General features: G+C 41.6%; 1 protein-coding gene across 8 annotated transcripts in view; it reads right to left on the bottom strand.

Moving 5' to 3' along the window:
• MSI2 (musashi RNA binding protein 2) overlaps positions 1-21,462 on the bottom strand; it is a 594,728-nt gene that overhangs the window by 534,030 nt on the left and 39,236 nt on the right. The gene's annotated exons all lie outside the window — the stretch shown is intronic.

Here is a 21,462-nt window from a genome sequence, read left to right as displayed (position 1 = left end):
GATGTCCCACTTTTTCCAACACTGACTCAGATCAAACTATCATGTGCAGTGGACCTGTCAAACTCCCTGGTTCTCAAATGTTTGTTTTTCCCCCCAAAGTAGCCTTGTGACTGGAAGGTTGTGGTGTCTCAACCTTCAACAGATCAAGAAAACACAGCTAAGCAATGGAAGTTACTCTTTTAAGTCCTGGATGATTCATTGCTAGCCACTTATTATACAGGAGAATAACATAGGACCTCTAGCCTCCCTCATAAGAGGTGTGACTAGATTTGTAGACTACTAAGAATAAAAACCAGAATTGCACAAGGGGTACACAAGCTGTCAACACCTGCATTATTCATCCACAACCAAATTAGCCTTTAACCTGGGAAAAGAGGAAGAAAACTCAGGAGATGGAAAAATTATTTCAAAGGCTGGACTTCTAACCATTTCAAAATATGTACAGTAACCAAAGAACTCTGACAAAGAGTTGTACCGCTCATCACAAGAATCATCATAGCTTGGGAGGAACAGTAGGTTACAGGCAGGTATAGAAAACCTGGATGGAAAACAGAATGCTTCCTTTCTCAACAAGTTTTAACTAAACAACATCCAGTAAAGGTAAATGTAAAGAAGCTAATAAAAGGAAACACTTCTTTCTTAACCCTTAATTAAACTGTGGATCAGGGATTCTTCATGGACACCTTTTTTAAAAAAAAGTATTTAAATACGTAAAATACATCAACCGTAGAATTGCATTAGAAAGAAAATGAGTTGCTCAAGTACAGTTATCAACACATTTTAAAAAAACATGTTTTGGTAATACCATAATACACCTGCTGCTTTGGTCATCTATTAACTCAACAAGACAAACTAAATTTCTGCCCAAGTTAGTGAAAATAAGCTTGTATTTTTTTTCCTATGGAAATCACCGACTCCCTGTAATTTATAAAAGGCTAAGAGCTTCTCTTGTGGAAAAACAGTGACTGTTCAAAATTAAACAGCACTGGAAAAAGTGACTTATGACTGGTCCTCTTAGTTACAACCATGACACTATCCCCAAGATCAAGTGATCAAAATTTGGGTGCTTGGCAGTTGGCATGTTTTTATGATGGTGGCAGCACCCCAGGGTCGTGTGATCTCCATTTGCAACCTCCCCAGCCTAAAGTCAATGGGGGAAACTGAATTCCCTTCACAACCTCGTGATCCATTCAAGAACTGCAGCGATTTAGCTTGACAACCTTGCCAAAAAAAAAAAAGGTTGTAAAGTTAGGCACAACTCACTTAGCAGCCACAGAACTGATTAGCAACAGAAATTCTGGTCCCAATTGTGGTTTTTAAGTTGAGGACCACCTGTAGAATGCCCCATATATACTTGAGCATTTTCACACAGCCCAAACTGCAATTCAGGTAGGAACCAGGTTTTCAGCCCACGTTGGTTGTCATACCACGTGCCTCTCACAATGCCAGAGGTGATCAAACAAATACAGACAGAACAAGTAAACAATGTGCCCCTCCAGCCTTATTCTCTCCCAATGCACAGTATAGCCAAAAGACCAGAAGTCCTAACTGTAAAACTGTACTAAAGCAAACACAGTTAAGATTTATGATAAAGTCAGCTGTTGGAATCCAGCCCAGTGTTAGGAATTAAAAAAAGGTCAAACAGTTATTTGATTTGTGTCAGTAAGGCCCAGACTTTAAAGCAGGTTATGCTCTGATGTAATTCACAGCAAACTAGACTGTTGGTTTTTATCTTAATTAACTCAAAGTGTACACTTTCTCTCTCTCTCTACACACACACACATACACATACACACACGTATTTCGATAGTCCTCCACTTACGACCGCAAGGTCTCCTGGTACCTTTGCTGTGTGTCATGAAGTCATAGGTCAAGGCACCCACATGACCAACTCATTTGTGTGCAGTTGTTAAATGAATGTGGAGGTCATAAAGTTAATGCCGCAGTCATTAGGGTGAATGCCATGCTTGTTAAGAAAACCCATTATGGATGATAGACATTTTTTAAAGAAACTAGAAACAAATACCAGTTTTGGACAAAAAAATTGCCATCAATCAGTCACATGACTATGGGGCACTGAAAATGGCCATAAATACAGGTTGGTTGCCAAGCTCCCAAACTGCCGGGGTTGTAACAATAAATCTTTATCATCTTTAACATTAAATACTACTACAACTGAACACTGTTTCCAACAATAGTTACGGTATATACCTAAGTGAATTGAGGAACTTGATGCCACATTACTATCAAAATAGGAATACAAAGGGAAAGCATAGTTATTGTCCATATTTTCTTTATTTATATCCTGCCTTTATTATTTTTACCTATAAGTCAAGGTGGCGAACATATTGAACACACCTTCTTCCTATTTTCCCCACAACAACCCTGTGAGGTGGAGTTGGGTCGAGACTGCGTGATTGGCCCAAGTTTAGCCAGCTGGATTTCATGGTTAAGGTGGGACTAGAACCCACTGTCTCTTGGTGATTGGCCCAAAGCCACCCAACCAGCTTCCATGCCTAAGGAAGGACTACAACTGACAGTCTCCTGGGGACTGGCTCAAAGAGACCCCTCACCCAGCTAGCTTTCATGGTTAAGGTGGGATTTAAACTCACAGACACTTGACCAAAAACTATCTTGCCACAGTTCTCCAATAACAACTATCTTAACTTATTGAGAGATAATAATGCTTTACTATTAACAGTTGCCTGAGATGGGATTCCAGGCACAAGATGAACCCTCCACCAAGGTAAGGGTCCTCAGGATGTAAGTTAGGTAAAAGAAATATTTAAAAAGTGGAGTATGGGAAAGATAGTAAACACCTATACAGCTTCCTGAAGGAGAAATAGTATTCACAACTAAGTTAAAGTCAGTCATTCCATTAAGGTAGAAATATCAACGAAGCTGTTACGGAGGTAGCTTTATTTATCTCAAGAAATAAAGGGTGTCCATTGTGCACCTCCATTCCTTGAAGAGGAAAACTTGCAGTTCAAGTTTTCTCTTCCATGTCTTTCCTAGAAAATGGTACTTTGATGCAATCCATTATTCTCCTGCAAGGACTGTTTGGCAATGCAATATTAGTTTTAATTATTCCAAACCACTCTGTCCAGATTGGCAGGATTTTCACAGGTTTTGAATCCTATTTCTATTGTCTGAAGAATTAGATAGTCTGTTTGGTCTAGTCTAGTGATTAGGGCACCAGGCTAGAAAGCAGGAGGGAGGGAGGGAGGGAGGGAGGGAGGGAGGGAGAGAGAGAGAGAGAGAGAGAGAGAGAGAGAGAGAGAGAGAGAGAGAGAGAGAGAGAGAGAGAGAGAGACATCTTGAACAACCCACAGCCAGAGTTAGTGACTAAATAAAAGTTCACAAATTCATTACGTTTAAATGGATTGATTAGATTCATTTTAAATGAGAGTAAATAATTAAAACAAGCATGGGTGTGTTTCTGTGTGCTACAATTTGCATAAGCAATTTAAGAGGGAGACTTTCCCTTACACTGTATATGGCAGAAACCTAAATGCATCCTGTTGTCTACTCCAGGGGTCCCCAGCCCCAGGTCCATAGACTACGACAGGTCCGTGGGATGCAGAAACTGGGCCTCACAAGCGAAGCCTCATCCGCGGGATGCAGGCAGAACACAAAACCATGCCCCCTCCATGGAAAACCTCTCTCCATGGAACCGGTCCCCGATGCCCAAAAGATTGGGGGCTGCTGGTCTACTCTAAAGCATATGAATAATAATTTTAAGAAGTTAACCCCATGCTCTGTTCTAAACTGCCCAAGAGTCCAATCGAACAAATATAAATTGGTTAAACAAATAAATGTTGCTAGAGTATTCATATGTAGATTTTAGTTAATTTATTGGCTAAATGCTTCATCATTAATCACTGATATGCTGATTGTAGTTAATTCATTGACTACATTCATCTCGCACCAGGATACATACAGCCAATTTAAAACTCTTGGGTTAAAGACCAGTTCTTCTTTTGTCTGCAAGTTCTGAATTTTCCACTATAGAGAATGACAGACTTTCTCACAGGTGGTCCTCAACTTAACAAGCATTTGTTTAGCAACCATTTGAAGTAAAAACAGCACACAAAATGTGACTTCTGACAGGTCCTCACACTTATCCCCAATGTTGTGTCATCAACGTCTGGGTGCTTGGCAACTAACATGTATTTACAACAGTTTAGCAACTGTTAAACAGCACTGTAAAAAGTGAAAGATCCTCTTACGCACCCATCGCACTGTCCCCAGGGTCAAGGGATCAAAATCCGAGTGCCTGACAATTGGCATGCTTTTTTGATGATTGCAGAATCCCGGGATCATGTGATCGCCATTTGCAACCTTCCCATCTGGCTTTCAGTAAGCAAAATCAATGGGCGAAGGCCGATTTGTTTAACATGACTCACTTGTCAACTGCAGGAATTCACTTAAGAACTGTGGCAAAAAAGGATTATAAAATCATGCACGACTCACTTAACAACCAACTTGCTTAGCAATGGATATTCCGGTTCCAATGGTGGTTGTAAGTCGAGGACTAGGGGACTGGAGGCTAAAATATATAAAGAACAGTTGCTGGAATTGGGTATGTCCAGTCTAGTGAAAAGAAGGACTAGTGGGGATAGGATAGCAGTGTTCCAGTGTGTGATGGGTTGCCTCAAAAAAGAGGGGGTCAACCTATTTTCCAAAGCACCTGAAGGCAGGACAAGAAACAATGGATGGAAACTAATCAAGGAGAGAAGCAACCTAAAATTAAGGAGAAATTTCCTAACAGTGAGAACAATTAATCACTGGAACGACTTGCTTCCAGAAGTTGTGAATGTTCCAACACTGGAAGTTTTTAAGAACAGATTGAACAACCATTTGTCTGAAAGGGTATAGTGTTTCCTGCCTGAGCAGGGGGTTGGACTAGAAGACCTCGAGGTCCCTTCCAACTCTGTCATTCTATTCTTCTGACTACCTGTATTACAGGACTGGTTCCTCCAGACCTATGGTTAGAAATACAGAAAAATCTTGCTCTTCAGAATTCACTAGCCCTCTGCATTTAAAAGTTTTCACCCACACCGCTATAAAACACAAGAAGATAAGCAAGCTGGTTTATTGAAGTTGCCATTACATGATGCTCCTGAGAGAGGATATATCTAGCAGCAAGATATTAAATCGGACTTTGTTACTGCATGCATCAACTCAGAGTGGCATTATGTTTACAGGGAAGTCATACATCTTTCTCCCCCTTCTTGAATATGTTAAAGGCTATGTATTGAGCTTATTTCATTAAAATCCTATTGTGGAATTAAAAGCTGTTGTGCTGTCACAAGAAGTGTATCTCTGCTAGTTTAAAGGCCCTATGTTTTAATTGAATTACTGGCACCTGTGTGTATATGTAATGTGCAATAAATCAAATATAATTTGCTACAGGAGGTGGCTATTAATCTCCTCTGGGTTATTTATTACCTGGGCATCATTAGTAGTAGAAGACCTTCCAGATAGGAGAGCAAAGCCATATGAAGCAACTTTGGCAACCGCAGAAGTATACCACTTTAAAAAGTACACATCAAAAGTGGAGTTTTGAGCCTTGAGGTGCTGCTAAAGCTTGCTCAATGAGCTGTCTTCAAAGAAGACCTCTGGGCAGCACTTCTGAGTTACAGTAACCAGTTAAATACAGTCAGATAGGCTAAAACAATTGTCCATCCCCCCCTCCCCAAATTATTATAAGCAGAGCATGATGGCTCAGCGATTAAAAAGCAGTTCAAAAGCATGCAAATGCGAGTAGATTAATAGGTACCACTTCTGTGGAAAGGTAACAGCGTTCTGTGTGCCTTTGGTGTATATGTGATCACAGAAAATGTCTTCAGACAACACCGGCTTCCTTGGCCAATAAATAGACACTGGGTACTGCACACTGGAGTAAGGCATGACTGGACAGAGAAACCTTTACTTTTACCTAAATTATTATAGTTAGATCTGGACTTACAACCACAATTGAGCCCCAAATTCCTATGGCTTATCAAGACAGTTGTTAAATGAGTTTCTCCCCCCCCCATTTTATGACCTATTTGCCACAGGTGTTAAGTGAATCACTGCAGTAAGTGAATCATGCAGTCATTAAACAAATCTAGCTTCCCCCACTGACTTGGGTTGTCAGAATCCAGCTGGGAAGGTTACAAATGATGGCCTCATGACTCTATCATAACATACAATACCTGCCAGTTGCCAAGCGCCCAAATATTAATCATATGACCAAGGAGATGCTGCAACAGGTGTGTGTGTGTGTGTGTGTGTGTGTGTGTGTGTGTGTGTGTGTGTGAAAAATGACCATGTCAGTTTTTTTAGTGCTGTTGGAACTTGTGAACAGTCACTAAATGAATGGCTGTAAGTCGAGGACTAGCTGTACTACCATCAAAATTCAATTCTCCATCTTTGCCAGGAGAGACCCTGTGAAGTTCTAAGATGGTTCTCATAAACAAGATCTGCTGCCTTTTGGCTTAGCGTGCCGTGTGAATCTACCTTTGTGGTTTATAAATCTCTGTTTAGGGCTGAATGTGTTGTGTGACTGCGATTTGTTCAGTAAATCAGAGCTAAGCAAACCGGGGCTTAGAAAAGTGTGTGAGCCCAGATATGGTCTTTCAACAATTTGCTAATTTGTGCAGTCTCCATTCCCTTCCTGATCCTCTAGAAGCATTCTTTGTTTGAAAGCTATCTTTTTAGAACAGATGAAAAACTGATCACCAATCTACTGCCAAACAGAAAGCTCCAGTTTCAATTTCTTTCTATCATGTCACCCAATAATCACCAGATAACACAAAAAGCTCTTCAGTCTGAAAACGGTTTTCATTTCCAAAATCTTGGTTGGGAAAGGCAACAAGGAAGCCTACAGAAAGACGGGGGCAGCTTGACTTGATCTTATTCAAACCAGGCTTTCAAAAGAGAAATGATACCTCAATACATCATTAATAAAATACTGAAAACCAGTCAAGGTATAAAAAAAAAGTTAGGAACCAAACATTTATCTCCTTGTTCAAGCAGCTTTATTTACTATGTTCATATTTACATTGCATAATAAGGGACTTTTGAGGTCTTCCGATCCAACCCTTTGCTCAAGCAGGAGATCCTATACCATTTCAGATAAATGATTGTCCAGTCTCTTCTTAAAAGCCTCCAGTGATGGAGCACCCACAACTTCTAAAAGCAAGTTGTTCCATTGGTTGTTTGCTCTCACCGTTGGGAAATGAGTCCTTAGTTATAGGTTGCTTCTCTCCTTGGTTAGCTTTCAACCATTGTTTCTTGTCTTGCCTTCTGGTGCTTTGGAAAATAGTTTGACCCCCTCATCTTTGTAGAAGTCCCTCAAATACTGGAACATTGCTATCATGTCTCCCCTAGTCCTTCTTTTCACTAGACTAGACCTTCCCAATTCCCATAAGTGTTCTCCATATGTTTTAGCCTCCAGCCCCCTAATTACTCTTGTTGCTCTATATAACAATAAAGACCTTAGTATTAAGTATTAAGATAGAAAGTTTTATTATATTAAAAAATATAATTCATTCTGCTATTACCCTCAGCTATACTCAGGTCTAAACGTGCAATTTAAGCAACCTTGTGTTCATTAACATTTCAGAAACCATAGTAAATATTGATATAAACTATTTTTCCTTACCTTTAAAGTTTAAGTTATCTAAATCAGGTTAATAATCTCTAGTTAACTCTGCCAAAGTGCCCAAATAATATAGTGCATTATTTGCATCTCATAATAAAACAATGTACAGACTAAAAGGCGCAAAAATACATTAATATGCAACTTTTAAAAGGTATGCTTGACATAATTGGAGTCATTTACACTGAAACGATACCTTTCTGTCCAAGATAGTATACAAAAACCAATTATTACACTCAGCATCCAATATAACCTTTGATCAGTACTGATCAAGTACTTCTCAAGCCTAGGTTGTCCCAGACCATCACCTGTATTTTTGTTCTTGATTTCATTTTAGGTACAAATCAGACTTTTTCAGTTTTTTGCAGGCCACCAAATCACTTTGATAAAATAAATACAAGTACTCCTTGATTTACAACCACCATTTCTATTGCTAAGCAAGGCAGTTGCTAAATGAGTTGCACCCCATTTTGTGATTTTTTGCCATGGTTAAGCAAATCAGATGCCGTTGCTAATTGAAATTGGCTTTCCCCCCACCCCCGACTGGTTGTCAGAAGCAGGTCTGACAATGCCGATCCCATGGCCCCAGGACACTGCAATGGTCATAAATATATGCCAATTGCCGAGCACCCAAATTTTGATCATGTGACTATGGGGATGCTACAGCGACCATAAAGTTCACAGACGTGTTATCAGGCACTTTTTTCCAGTGCCACTGTAACTTGAAACAGTTACTGAACGAATGGTTGTAAGTCAAGGACTACTGGTAAATGTACATATACATCCTGGAAGTCCTGATCAAGGGATGCATTCAAGTAAAATCATTTTATACAGAATCCTATCCAATTCTGGTGCAGCCCTTGCACACACACACACACACACACACGTGTGTGTGTGTGTGTGTGTAAATTGTTTTGGCTTGCTAACAAAGAATAAAGGGAGACCAATATGATCATTTCAAGCTTATTTGTTCTCATCAGTCAGCCATACCCTTCTGACTTCTACCCTTACACAAATATAAGCTGCCACTGCTGTGGCAACTGCCTGTAGATGGCCTTGGGCTAGGCTGAAACAGGGAATAAGATTTGTCTCGTGTCTGGGACTACACACACACACACACACACTAAAAAAAATGTACTTCATCAATAGCATTTGTCCTGATTCAATTTTAAACATGCCGGTTGTGCTGTAGGATAAAAGGTCTGTCTAGCAAACCCTCATCGTCCTTTGGTGTACAGCATGAATAGATGCTCTTCAAAAAATGATATTCAGAAGCCTAAATGCTTTGTTTCTGAGTATCAAAGAGCCATTGAGTCAGATAGACAGAACAAATTCATGAAGGAGGTATCAATCGTCATGCAGAAAGACCCATGTTAGCAGACTGGCACCGCACCTGCTTTACTCAAACTCTCTGAACATCCACAGGTAAGGCAATAGTGTCCGAATAAAATATACAGTCCTGGAAATGTCATACAATCAAGCCTATTTATTTATTTTTTGGTAAGTCCACCAATGCGTTCATAATAAGTCCTCAATTTCATGTGCTTCACGAACAAAAAGCAGACGGGGAAGTTCATTTAGGAGTGTCAAGACCTATGAGTGCAATTTCCAAGAAATACAAGCCTTGAAGAACACGCACACTGAGCAAAAGTGAGCTGTTATACAAGCTTGTTTGGGCGCCAGCATTGTGTTTTTTTTCTTCCCTTTCCACATGGACTAAGCTGCCTGTAAATAATGCCCTGCACCTGGACTAGCGGGAGGGTCAACACGGGAAATGCACCAGGTGCTTTTAAGGATCAGGTGTGCAAAATAAACACAGAGTATCAATAGCAGAAGGATCCCTTGTGTTTCCAGCTCAGGGTTACACCGAGTCATAAACCTTTAAGGGCAAAGGTGTCCTTAAGCCCTGCCTTAAAGCACAGACATCGTCATCACTGGACGTTAGACGGCCTGTCTATTTTCCTTTTTTACAAGTCAATACAAAAGCACGTCAGTGAGCTCAAAAGTTAAAAACAGACGAAAGCAAAGATCCAGAGGAGCAGGTTAAGTGGATTGTTGCACCACTTTACCACCTTCCTTGGCACAATTGTTAAGTGAATCACTGCGGTTGTTAAGTTAGTGACCCGGTTGTTAAATGAATCTGGCTTCCCCATTGACTTTGCTTGTCAGAAGGTCACAAAAGGGGATCACACGACACTGTAGCCGTCATAAATGTGAGTCAGTTGCCAAGCGTCTGAATTTGGATCACGTGACCATGAGGATGCTGCAATGGTTGTAAGTGTGGAAAATGGTGATAAGTCACTTCTTTTCAATGCCGTTGTAACTTTGAACTGTGGTAAACCTGTACTTAATTTATACAAGCTCATAACAACATTTATATTAAAGGGGACCCCTGCTTTCTCTTTATTTCCACCAATCCCAAGTTATGGTTTAGAGACAGCTATTCCGTAACTTTAGATGAGAGAGTCTTTATGAATTTCAATAAGCCACCCATCACAAATTTCCCTAATTGAAACACTGCGCTTTTTAAAAAATATTCAAATAGCGTCCATTTCCTCCCATAGAGGAGCCTGTAAACCTCAATTTCCGCCTGGCAGCATTCATGTAACTTGCTGATGAACTGTATATGCAAATCCTGTTTACTTGCATTATGCAACTCAAAATGCAAAGCCAGTCATGTGTCTTCCAAACAAAACAACAACAACAAAGATTTTCTACTGGCTTTTCCGGGGCAAATCAAATTGTCGTTTGATTCCCTGGCTTCAGAAGCTCTTGCAAATGGTCCACACCTCTGCCTCCTGGGCAGCTTTTACTTGCAAATAACCTGGAAGCGGAAGGAAGATCACTTCCCAAATTTTGCAGGACTCAAAAGCTGAGTTGCCAACTCTTCGGACCACAAGTTGGAGGAGAGGAAAAATACGCAAGAGGATTTTCCTTGCTCTGCAATGCTTGCCAGAGCACCTCAACAAGTTCCAAAAACAGGCCTGGAAATCCAAGGGATGCTTCCAACCACAGCAATCCCCTTTCCCTTCCAACACAGCCGTGTGTGTGTGTGTGTGTGTGTGTGTGTGCGCGTGCGTGCGTGCGTGTGCAGGAAGCATCTGAAAGGAGGGGAGGGAATAATACTGGAATAACAGAAGACACACTTCGGTCTCAATAAAGAACTTCCTATGAAACTAATATATAGGCAGTCCTCGACCTATGACCACATTTGAGCCCAACCTTTCTATTGCTAAATGAGACATTTCTTAAGTGAATGTTGTGCCGTTTTACGACCTTTCCTGCCACCGTTGTTAAGTGAATCACTGCAACTGTTAAGTCAGTAACACCTTTGTTGAGTGAACCTGGCTTCCCCATTGACTTTGCTTGTCAGAAAGGGGGATCACATGACCCCAGCACACTGCAACCGTCATAAATATAAATCAGTTGCCAAACAACGGAATTTTGATCACATAGCCACAGGGATGCTGCAACGGTCGTAAGTGTGAAAAACAGTCACAAGTCAGTGTCTCGGTAATTTCAAACAGTCACTAAACGAACGGTTGTAAGAAGGACTGCCTGTACAGCAGTCCAGCCAAAAACATTAACCAAAGTCCATATGGACCAAAAGCAAGTTTTCAGTTGGAGTCTCCACAGATCTTCAGGTAGTCCTCGACTTACAACAAGTTTGTTTAGTGACCTTTCAAAGTTACAAAAGTACTGAAAAATGTGACTTATGACCACTTTCACTCTTTTGACCGCTGCAGTGTTCCCATGGTCACATGATCAAAATTCAGTTGTTTGGCAACTGCTTTATACTTATGACGGTTGCAGTGTCCCGGGATCATGTGATCCCCTTTTGTGACCTTCTGAGAAGCAAAGTCAATGGGGAAGCCAGATTCACTTAAACAATCGTGTTTCTAACTCAACAGCTGCAGTGTTTCGCTGAACAGCTGCAGCGAGAAAGATTGTTAAATGGGGCAAAACTCGCTTAACAGCATCTCACTTAGCAGCAGAAATTTTGGTCTCCACTGTGGTCGTAAGTTGAGGACTGCCTCTGTATGCCTAAATGCACAGAAACAAGCACAAGGATTGTGTGCACGGCTGAAACAGGCTCGCAAGTATAAAACTAAGAAATAAATCTAATCAGCACGGTCAGGCGTGTTGTGGGCCTGATCAGAAAATGCTGGCTGGAGATCAGATAATTCTGTCCCTGGCCCCATTAGTTCACGGAGGAGCTTCAGTGCTAAACTTGAAAGTGATGATGTAACCTAAGCTGGCCCACAGTCATCCGCTCTTTCTCTTCCTCCGGGCTTCTCTGGTTCCGCTTCTTTCAAAGAGGCAGCGTGTTTCAAGATCATCGCCACTGCGGATTCTGTATGGAAAGTAGTTTCTCTCCAAACAGGGCGATACAGGCAGTCCTCAATTTAACCATTTGTTTAGTGACCATTCAAAGTTACAACGGCACTTATAACCGTTTTTTTCACAACCGTTGCAGCATGTCCATGGTCAACATTCGGAGGCTTGGTTCAGATGATGATGATGATGATGATGATGATGATGATGATGATGAAATACCGTGACCTGGCCATCGAACCTGCGATTATGGATGAAACGTGTAACAGTGATACCTATTGTCATCGGGGCACTGGGAACTATGTCCAGAAACTTTGCAAAATACATCAAGAAATTGCAGCTTCCTGCAACAACTCCAGCAAAGCTACAAAAAACTGTGTTACTCGGAACATCTTACATTTTAAGGAGATACCTGGTTGATACCTAGGATGCTGGCAGCAACCTGTGTCAACCATTAGTGCCAGTCAGTTTGAGTGTTCAGTTGACTGAGTTTCATGTTTTATGAATAAAAGTTTTATATAATAACAATAATAAAGTTGGAAGGGACCTTGGAGGTCACCTAGTCCAACCCCCTGCTCAGGCAGGAAACCCTATACCAGACATGTCAAACTCGTGATGTGACGTGACATCGCACAACGTATCAGGACGGTTTTGCCATTGCCGGCAATGGGATGGGCACGGCTTCCACATGACGCATCCGGCCCGCGGTCTGGCAGTTTGACACCCCTGCCCTATAACATTTCAGAGAAATGGCTGTCCAGTCTCTTCTTAAAAAGACAGTTGCAATGTCTCAGAGTCATGTGATCCCCTTTTGCCACTTCTGACAAGCAAAGTCAGATTCATTTAACAACTGTGTTCCTAAAGTAACAACTGCAGTCATTCACTTCACAACCGTCACGAGGAAGGTCATAAAATGGGGTAAGATTCACCCAACAACGGTCTCATTTAGCAACAGAAATTTTGGGGTCAATTGTGGTCATAATTTGAGGACTACCTGTATATCTGGTATATTTTATGCAAACAGCATAGTTTGGACACAGACAGACACTCCTTTCTCCATCTATCTTCCCAGGACACCTCTTTAACCAGATGCCCATACAATTTCGGCATTTAAAGATTTGCCAAACTTTCCTTACACCTACAAAGCAACAAAGAGGATCAGGGGACTGGAGGCTAAAACGTATAAGGAACGGCTGCTGGAATTGGGTATGGCTAGTTTAATGAAATGAAAAGAAGGGTGAGGGGGGACATGATAGCAGTGTTCCAATATCTCAGGGGCTGCCACAAAGAAAAGGGAGTCAAGCTATTCTCCAAAGCACCTGAAGGCAGGAGAAGAAGCAACGGATGGAAACAAGATGTAACAAGATGGTGGGTTTGTTGTCCCTGTGAGTTTGGGGGGGGGGGGGCACGAAGGGAGGCTCAGCCAATCTCCCTGTATACATGTTGTACTTTGATAATAAAGGTTCATTCATTCGAAACTAATCAAGGAGAGAAGCAACCCAGAACTAAGGAGAAACTTCCTGACAGTTAGAACAATTAATCAGTGGAACAACCTGCATCTAGAAGCTGTGAATGCCCCAACACTGGAGGTTTTTAAGAAGAGACTGGACAACCATTTGTCTGAAATGGTATTGAGTTTCCTGCCTGAGCAGGGGGTTGGACCAGATGACCTCCAAGGTCCCTTCCAACTTTGTTGTTGTTGTTGTTATGTTACTTGTTCGTGAGATGAACAGCTATATACATTTGACAAATAAATAAAGACAGGTAGTCCTGGACTTATGACCACAACTGAGCCCAAGATTCCTGTTGCTAAGCCAGTTGGTTGTTAAGTGAGTCAAGTCCGATTTTACAACCTTTTTGTTGCAGCTGTAAAATGAATTGCTGCAGTTGTTAAGTGAATCATGCATGGTTAAGCAAACCCAGCTTCCCTCATTGATCATATTTTTCAAAAAAACAAAACAAAAAACAACTGAGGTCACAAATGGTGATCATGTGACCCCAGGACACTGCAACCATCGCAAATATATACCAGTTGCTAAGCATCCAGTTGCTAAGCAGAGACATCACCCTGTCAACAAAAGTGCGTATAGTCAAGGCTATGGTCTTCCCAGTTGCAATGTATGGCAGTGAAAGCTGGACCATAAGAAAGGCTGAGCGCCAAAGAATTGAAGCCTTTGAACTATGGTGCTGGAGAAGACTCCTGCAAGTCCGTTGGACTGCAAGGCGATCAAACCGGTCAGTCCTAGAGGAGATCAACCCTGACTGCTCTTTAGAAGGCCAGATCCTGAAGCTAAAACTCAAATACTTTGGCCACCTAATGAGAAGGAAGGACTCACTTGAGAAGAGCCTAATGCTGGGAAAGATCGAGGGCAATAGAAGAAGGGGACGACAGAGAATGAGGTGGCTGGATGGAGTCACTGAAGCAGTAGGTGTGAGCTTAAATGGACTCCAGAAGATGGTAGAGGACAGGGAGGCCTGGAGGAACATTGTCCATAGGGTCACGATGGGTCGGACACGACTTCGCATCTAACAACAACAAGCATCCAAATTTTCATCATGTGGCCATGAGGATGCAGCAATGGACGTAAGTGCGAGGACTGATCATCGGTTACTTTGTAACTTTGGTCACTAAACAAAGGCCCGTAAGTCAAGGACTACCTGTATATTACATTTATCCGCAAAACACAGTGCTTCATTATTTCCCCGTAGCCAACAGCACGTCAATTAGAGGCAGCTCACAAAAGTGCCCTGTTGATCAGACAGGACGTGTTGATCAGAAAAGATGTTACCAAATTCCTGATCTCTTGCCATCATAGACAAAGAAGTTCCTTCTCCTCCTCCTCCTCCTCCTGCTGCAAGGTCAGCAACAAGTTTTTGTTTAAATTTTTGGTTGGGAGCTGCCCAGAGCTTGTTATAAGATGTGGCAACTCCAGAAATGTAATAAATCCCCCCCCCCGACAAAGGCAAAGATTATTAGCGAGCCCTAATAAGAAACACAAAAGAGCGATCTCTCCAGGCTAAAAATCCTGCCTGGCTAAACTAAAGCTGGTAAAAACCGGAGGGAGACGGACGGCATGGAATTGGATGCCACCTCCCTCGTTCCGCCCAGCCATCTTAACTTACTTTCTGATGGGAAAGCAAAGCTGAATAATAGCTCCTTGTTGACAGAGGCCAAGAAATCCTTGCTTGCTTACCTCAGAGAAAGGAGAGCTTTAAAAAGCAGAGAATATCCCCTCGCTCTTGTGTAAATATTCCAGAGACCAACCCTTTTACAAATTCCCTCCGAATTCTTAGCCAAACCCGTGGAAAAAACAAGCATCCTTTTTCTCAGGATGAGGTGGGCAGCAAAGACTTGATTATCAGCAGTTAGTCAATCAATGGTCGGTCAGAGCCGTACAGATTTAGGCCGGGAAGCCCCCACCCTGAAAGAGGGCAATGGAAAAAAAGGGTCCCCCACGCAATCCAGAAAGGGAGATACATGGCCAAATCATGCCACGTGGCAAACGGGCGTTCAGAAGAGTTTTTAAAATATCCCCTACACACTGATACAGGTAGTCCTCGACTTACAATCATCTGTTTAATGACTGTTCAAAGTTACACCACTGAAAAAAGTGACTTATGACCAATTCTCACACTTATGCACAGGTACAGTATAGGGCACAGATCTGCAACCTGCGGCTCCGGAGCTGCATGCGGCTCCCAGTCCTCTGCCATGTGCAGTCCAAAAAAAAAAAAAAAGTGGGACTAAAAAAGTTCAACCAATCAATTCAAATATGCAGGGTAGGTGCATATCTCGCCTTGGCTCCACTCTTCAGTCAAACCCTGTTCTGCGCATGTGCGCATGTACGTGCATGCGCACACATTTTTTGCGGCTCCCAGTTTTTCCTTTTGTGAGGGAACCGGTTCCGAGTGGCTCTTTCACTGTTTCAGGTTCCTGACCCCTGGTATAGGGGGTACCTTGCTCAACAGTAGTAACTGTGAGAGGGATCTTGGAATCCGAGTGGACAATCACTTAGATATGAGCCAGCCGTGTGCTGCAGCTGCCAAAAAAGCCAACCCAGTGCTAGGCTGCATGAACAGGAGGATAGAATCAAGATCACGTGAAGTGCTAATACCACTTTACAATGCCTTGGTGAGGCCACACTTGCAATACTGCATCCACTTTTGGTCACTAAGATGTAAAAAAGATGTCGAGACTCTAGAAAGAGTACAGAGAAGAGCAACAAAGATGATCAAGGGACTGGAGGCTAAAACATATAAGAAACGGTTGCTGAAATTGGGTATGTCTAGTTTAATGAAGAGAAGGACAAGGGGTGACATGATGGCAGTCTTCCAGTATCTCAGGGGCTGCCACAGTTGTTATGCAAATTACTGCAGAAATTAAGTAAATCATGAGGTCATGAAGTGAATCTGGCTTCTCTCATCGCTTGGTTGGAAGCTGGTGGGGAAATCCCTGCCGGTTGGCCAAGTGTCTGAATTTTGATCATGTGTGAAAACAGATCATAAGTCACATTTTTTTTTCAGTTCCGCTATAACTTTAAACGGTCAGTGAACAAATGGTTGTAAGTAAGGGCTACCTGTACAGCACAATACAAGCAAAACTTTTAAAAGCTTCTTAAAAGAGTGGCTGCACTTCAGGGCTATTTGTAGGCTATGACCAGCATTCAGTGCCCTTCAATAAATCAAGAATAGTCAAAACCTTCATCAAACTGCATTTGACTCAGATCACCCTTTCATTTAAAACAACAATCCAGAACCCAGCATAGGTGCCAGGTTATGCATCCACAGCAGCCTTTATTTCAATTCAATTCAACCACAGTACAGGAAGTCCTCAACATACGACCACAATTCAGCCCAAAATCTCTGTTGCTAAGCAAGACATTTGTTAAGTGACATTTGCCCTATTTTAAACCTTTCTTGGCAGTTAAGTGAATCACTACAGTTAAGTGAATCACTACAGTTCTTAAGTAACATAGTTGTTAAGTGAATCTGCCTTCCTCATTGACAATGGAATGGAATGGAATGGAATGGAGTGGAGTGGAGTGGAGTGGAGTGGAGTGGAGTGGAGTGGAGTGGAGTGGAGTAGAGTAGAGTAGAGTAGAGTAGAGTAGAGTAGAGTAGAGTAGAATAGAAGCTGGAAGGGACCTTGGAGGTCTTCTAGTCCAGCCCCCTGCTCAAGCGGGAGAACCTATACTATCTCAGACAGGTGATTGTCCAGTCTCTTCTTTAAAATCTCCAGTGATGGAGCACCCACGACTTCTCAAGGCAAGCTGTTCCACTGGTTGATTGTCCTCACTGTCAGGAAGTTTCTCTTTTATTTCAGGTTGCTTCTCTCCTTGATCATTTTCCAACCATTGTTTCTTGTCCCTTCCCTCTGGTGCTCAGGGGAACAACCTGGCCCCCTCTGCCTTGTGGCAGCCCCTCAGATACTGGAAGACTGCTATCATGTCTCCCCTATTTCTTCTTTTCTTTAGGCTAGCTAGCCAAACCCAAGTCCTGCAGCCGTTCTTTGTATGTTTTGGTCCCTGGGACACTGCAATCGTCATAAATATGTGCCAGTTGCCAAGCATCCAAATTCTGATCACATGACCGTGGGGATGCTGCAATGGTCATAAGTGTAAAGTATTGTAAGTTTTCAGTGGTGTTGTAACTTGATCGGTCACTAAATAAATGATTGCAAGGACTGCCTGTATCTGGAGTACAGCTCCTAAAGTTGTGTTTGTCTATGGGACAGAGAGAAACATGGGGTGGCTGACACCGCGGAGCATGCGGCCCCTTGGTTCAGCAATACCAAGTAGATGCGGCCAGGCGGGCATCCTGTCCAGAATCTCGTAACACGCACACCCTATGCCTAATCATCATTGACTGTGGTAAATGAGACCAATATATCCAATTACAAGCTTGACTCATTCTTCTTGAAATGTAACCAGGCCCTCAACCTAATCACATTTAATGAACTTGAAATGGGACGAAATTATATGCAGGTAATCCTCGTTCAGCAACTGGAAGTGGAACTAGCGACTCGCTCATTAAGCAAAGTGGTTCGCCAAGTGAAACCACGGTTCTGCTTACCATTTTACTTCAGCTTTCCTTAGCTTTACAGAACTTGTGACGGTCGTAACTGTGCGGTCATAAAGTTACTCTTTCACCACTGTCATAATTGCAAACAGTCATTATACAAAAAAGGTCACTAAATGAGGACTGCCTGCAAAAACCATCCTGTCATGGGTACAGGAAGAAAAGGGAAAACACTTCTACACCAACAAAAGTGCAACAGACCGGCAGCAACACAAGACCATTTTCCCTTGTTCAATGACGGGGGGGGGGGGAATCTTTCCTTTTCTGTGTGGCTGTGGCTGCCTCCTTTAAAATTATCACAGGAATTTTAACACACACTTTATATTTATAGTTTGCTAATCCCGTCACTTCCAACAGGGATACTGCACAATGAGAGTATAACTACTTATTTTAAAACCAATTAGGCTTGGTTTTTTTTTCAATGCACCAGGAAGTCACAGAAGGCTTATGTACATCCACACTTTCTTGAAATATATCTTTAGAGGCCCAATTAATGGCACCTTCAGACATTATGAGGACCCAGATTGTTGGGGGCAATTAAGCTGACTTTGTAATAATGCCGCTTGGGGTGTGTGTGAAAGCCCTAACAAGCAGGCATATACATAGAATGAAGGCTACTGCTAAGCTTGTAAGCCGCCCTGAGTCTTCGGAGAAGGGCGGGATATAAATGAAATTAAAATAAAAATAAAAAATAAAAATTATCTTCAAACTAGCCACCATTTGGAAGAGACCTGGAGAAACTGCACCTTAACTGAAAATGTCACTGTACGTATCTCCTTAAAAACTGCTGGACTACTGTGCTATTGAGACCCCTTACGCTTTATGCCCAATTAGGAAACTATACTAAAGTACAGATAGTCTTCAACTTACAACAGTTCATTTAGACCTTTCAAAATTATAACAGCATTGAAAAAAGTGACTTATGACCACTTTTCACACTTAGACCATTGCAGCATTCCCCTCGGTCACGTGAGCAAAATTCAGGTGCTTTGCAACTGGTTCATATTTATGACAGTTGCGGTGTCCTGGGGTCATGAGATCACCTTTTGCTACCTTCTCACAAGCCAAATCAATGGGAAAGCCAGATTCACTTAACAATCATGTTACTAACTTAACAACTGCAGTGATTCACTTAACAACTGTGGCAAGAAAGATCGTAAAATGGGGCAAAACTCACTTAACAAACGTCTCACGTAGCAACAGACGTTTTGGGCTCAACTGTGGTCATAAGTCGAGGACTACCTGTAGTAGTACCCTAATTAGACAGGATACTTCTAGATTCGATTGTAGAATAGGTTGGTTAAACTCCAAAAGTTAAAGAGAAGAACCAGCAAGATCTGAACAGAGAATTAGAATATAAAGTCAGCATATAGAAAATATTCAAGATATGGAAAGTACTCAACAGATTAAATGCTCAATATGTGTTCAATGCATTTAATCTCTGCAAAAGAGATACCGAGGAGACGAGATGCCAAAACTGGAGTGGAAAATATTTCCAAAATATCAGAGGAAAAAGATCCTAAATGGCTTTTCAAAACAAGCTAGCATTGTATGCAAAGAAATACATGGAAGATAAAAGCCGCAAGCAACAAAAATTATTTTTAACAACTTAATGCAGACTTCAAGCATCAAGCCAAAAAAAGATAAGGAATGCTATCTCAATTAAGAATGATAATAAGTAGAGGAAACAGGATAACTTTTTAAGGTGCTTAGCCAAATCTCAGGAAAATATTCAGGTAAGGTAGGAATGCTCAAGAGGCAATTTAATAGAGGAATTGAAGATGGAACACAACAGAAATTGTTTACAAATTACAAAAGGACAAACTAACAGCGAGTGCATCAGGAACTGACTCTGATAGCCAGTGGGCACAAGAGGCAATTGACCAACTTTTAAAAATGCACAAAGGAAACAACCAATGAAATGTTCGAAGGATCTAATGATGAAGTGGGAAACCTCTACAAATAGTCCTCCACTTACGACCAGTCACTTAGTGACCATTCAAAGTTAAAACAGACCTACCTTGGGGCTACTTACAACCCAGATCCAAAATTTCAACTGTCGGCACTTGCATTTTTATTTTTATTTTTGCAAAACCATGCCCCATAGCAAGCCAATATTTTGCTTAATGGCATTCATTTTAACAACCACAGAGTCACTTATAATGACTGCAAAAAAAAAAAAAAAGAAGGCGGCATAAAATTGGATTAGTCACCGGATTTTATGACCATCAGGACCTGTGACTATGATGGGCAGACACCATTACAGTTGTAAATTGAGAGCTATCTTTACTGAAGAGGATTCACCAGAACGTGCAAAATATAGGTAGTCCTTGACTTACAACAGTTCATTTACTGACCAATCAAAGTTACAATGGCACTGAAAAAGTGACTTATGACCATTTTTCACACTTAACGGCCATTTCAGCATCTTATGGTCATGTGATCAAAATTCAGATGCTTCGCAATTGACTCATATTTATGACCACTGCAGCGCTCTGAGATCATGCAACCATTTTTGGCGACCTTCTGACAAGCAAAAGCAAAGGGAAGCCAGATTCACTTAACAACCGTGTCACTAACTGAACAGCTGCATTGATTCATTTAACAACTGTGGCAAGAAGGGTCGTAAAATGGGGCAAAACTCACTTAGCAAATGTCTCACTTGGCAACAGAAATTTGTGGCTCAATTGTGGTCGTACGTTGAGGACCAATTCCTAGGGGAAAATGAGATATTTAAATCTGGCACGTTAAGTTAATAAAATTTAGTATCAGCCCTGCTTAAGCTGTTACCAGAAAAGCAAAACCAATCCCAGAACCATACATGGAGAGAGATGGAAAGGATCAATGGGATTCCAGGATTGTTACTATCAGTCAAGCCTGATTTATGGCTATTAACTAACTAAATCATTTTTAAAATGCCGCAACATCCTTTTTAGTATTTGCTGCAAAAAGATTAACATGGATTGCTGCTTTGAAAATGGGCTGGATCTAATTACAGTCTCTTCATCGCTGTCCACCCCCTACTGAAGGCCTCCATCAATTCCAGTATTGGTGCTACCTGCAATCAGAGTCCCTGGGAGAGACAGTGAATACAAAAGAGAGATATTTCTCATCTCCACCCTAACAAAAAAAAACCCCATAAAGGGAAATACAGTATCATTCATCTTCTTCAGACTTCCCTTTTTCCCCCCACTGAATACCTTTTACGATATATATTTTTAAATAAACTGGGAAGATTGTGTTCCTTGGGGAAGGAAAGTCAGGCTATCAAAGGTCACCGGAAATGTTTAATTGCAGCAGATAACTTTTCCTTCGGGGGTGGAAAGATTAAACACGGACCAGAGGCAGGAAGAACATTGAGGGCTGAAATCTTTTTGTTTTTAATTGTGGGTCAAGAAGAT

This window comes from Vipera ursinii (assembly GCF_947247035.1).
Source record: "Vipera ursinii genome assembly, chromosome: 1".
Classification (NCBI taxonomy): Eukaryota; Metazoa; Chordata; class Lepidosauria; order Squamata; family Viperidae; genus Vipera; species Vipera ursinii.
The sequence above is the reverse complement of the archived record's forward strand: the minus strand, read 5'-3'. Positions and strand labels throughout refer to the sequence as shown.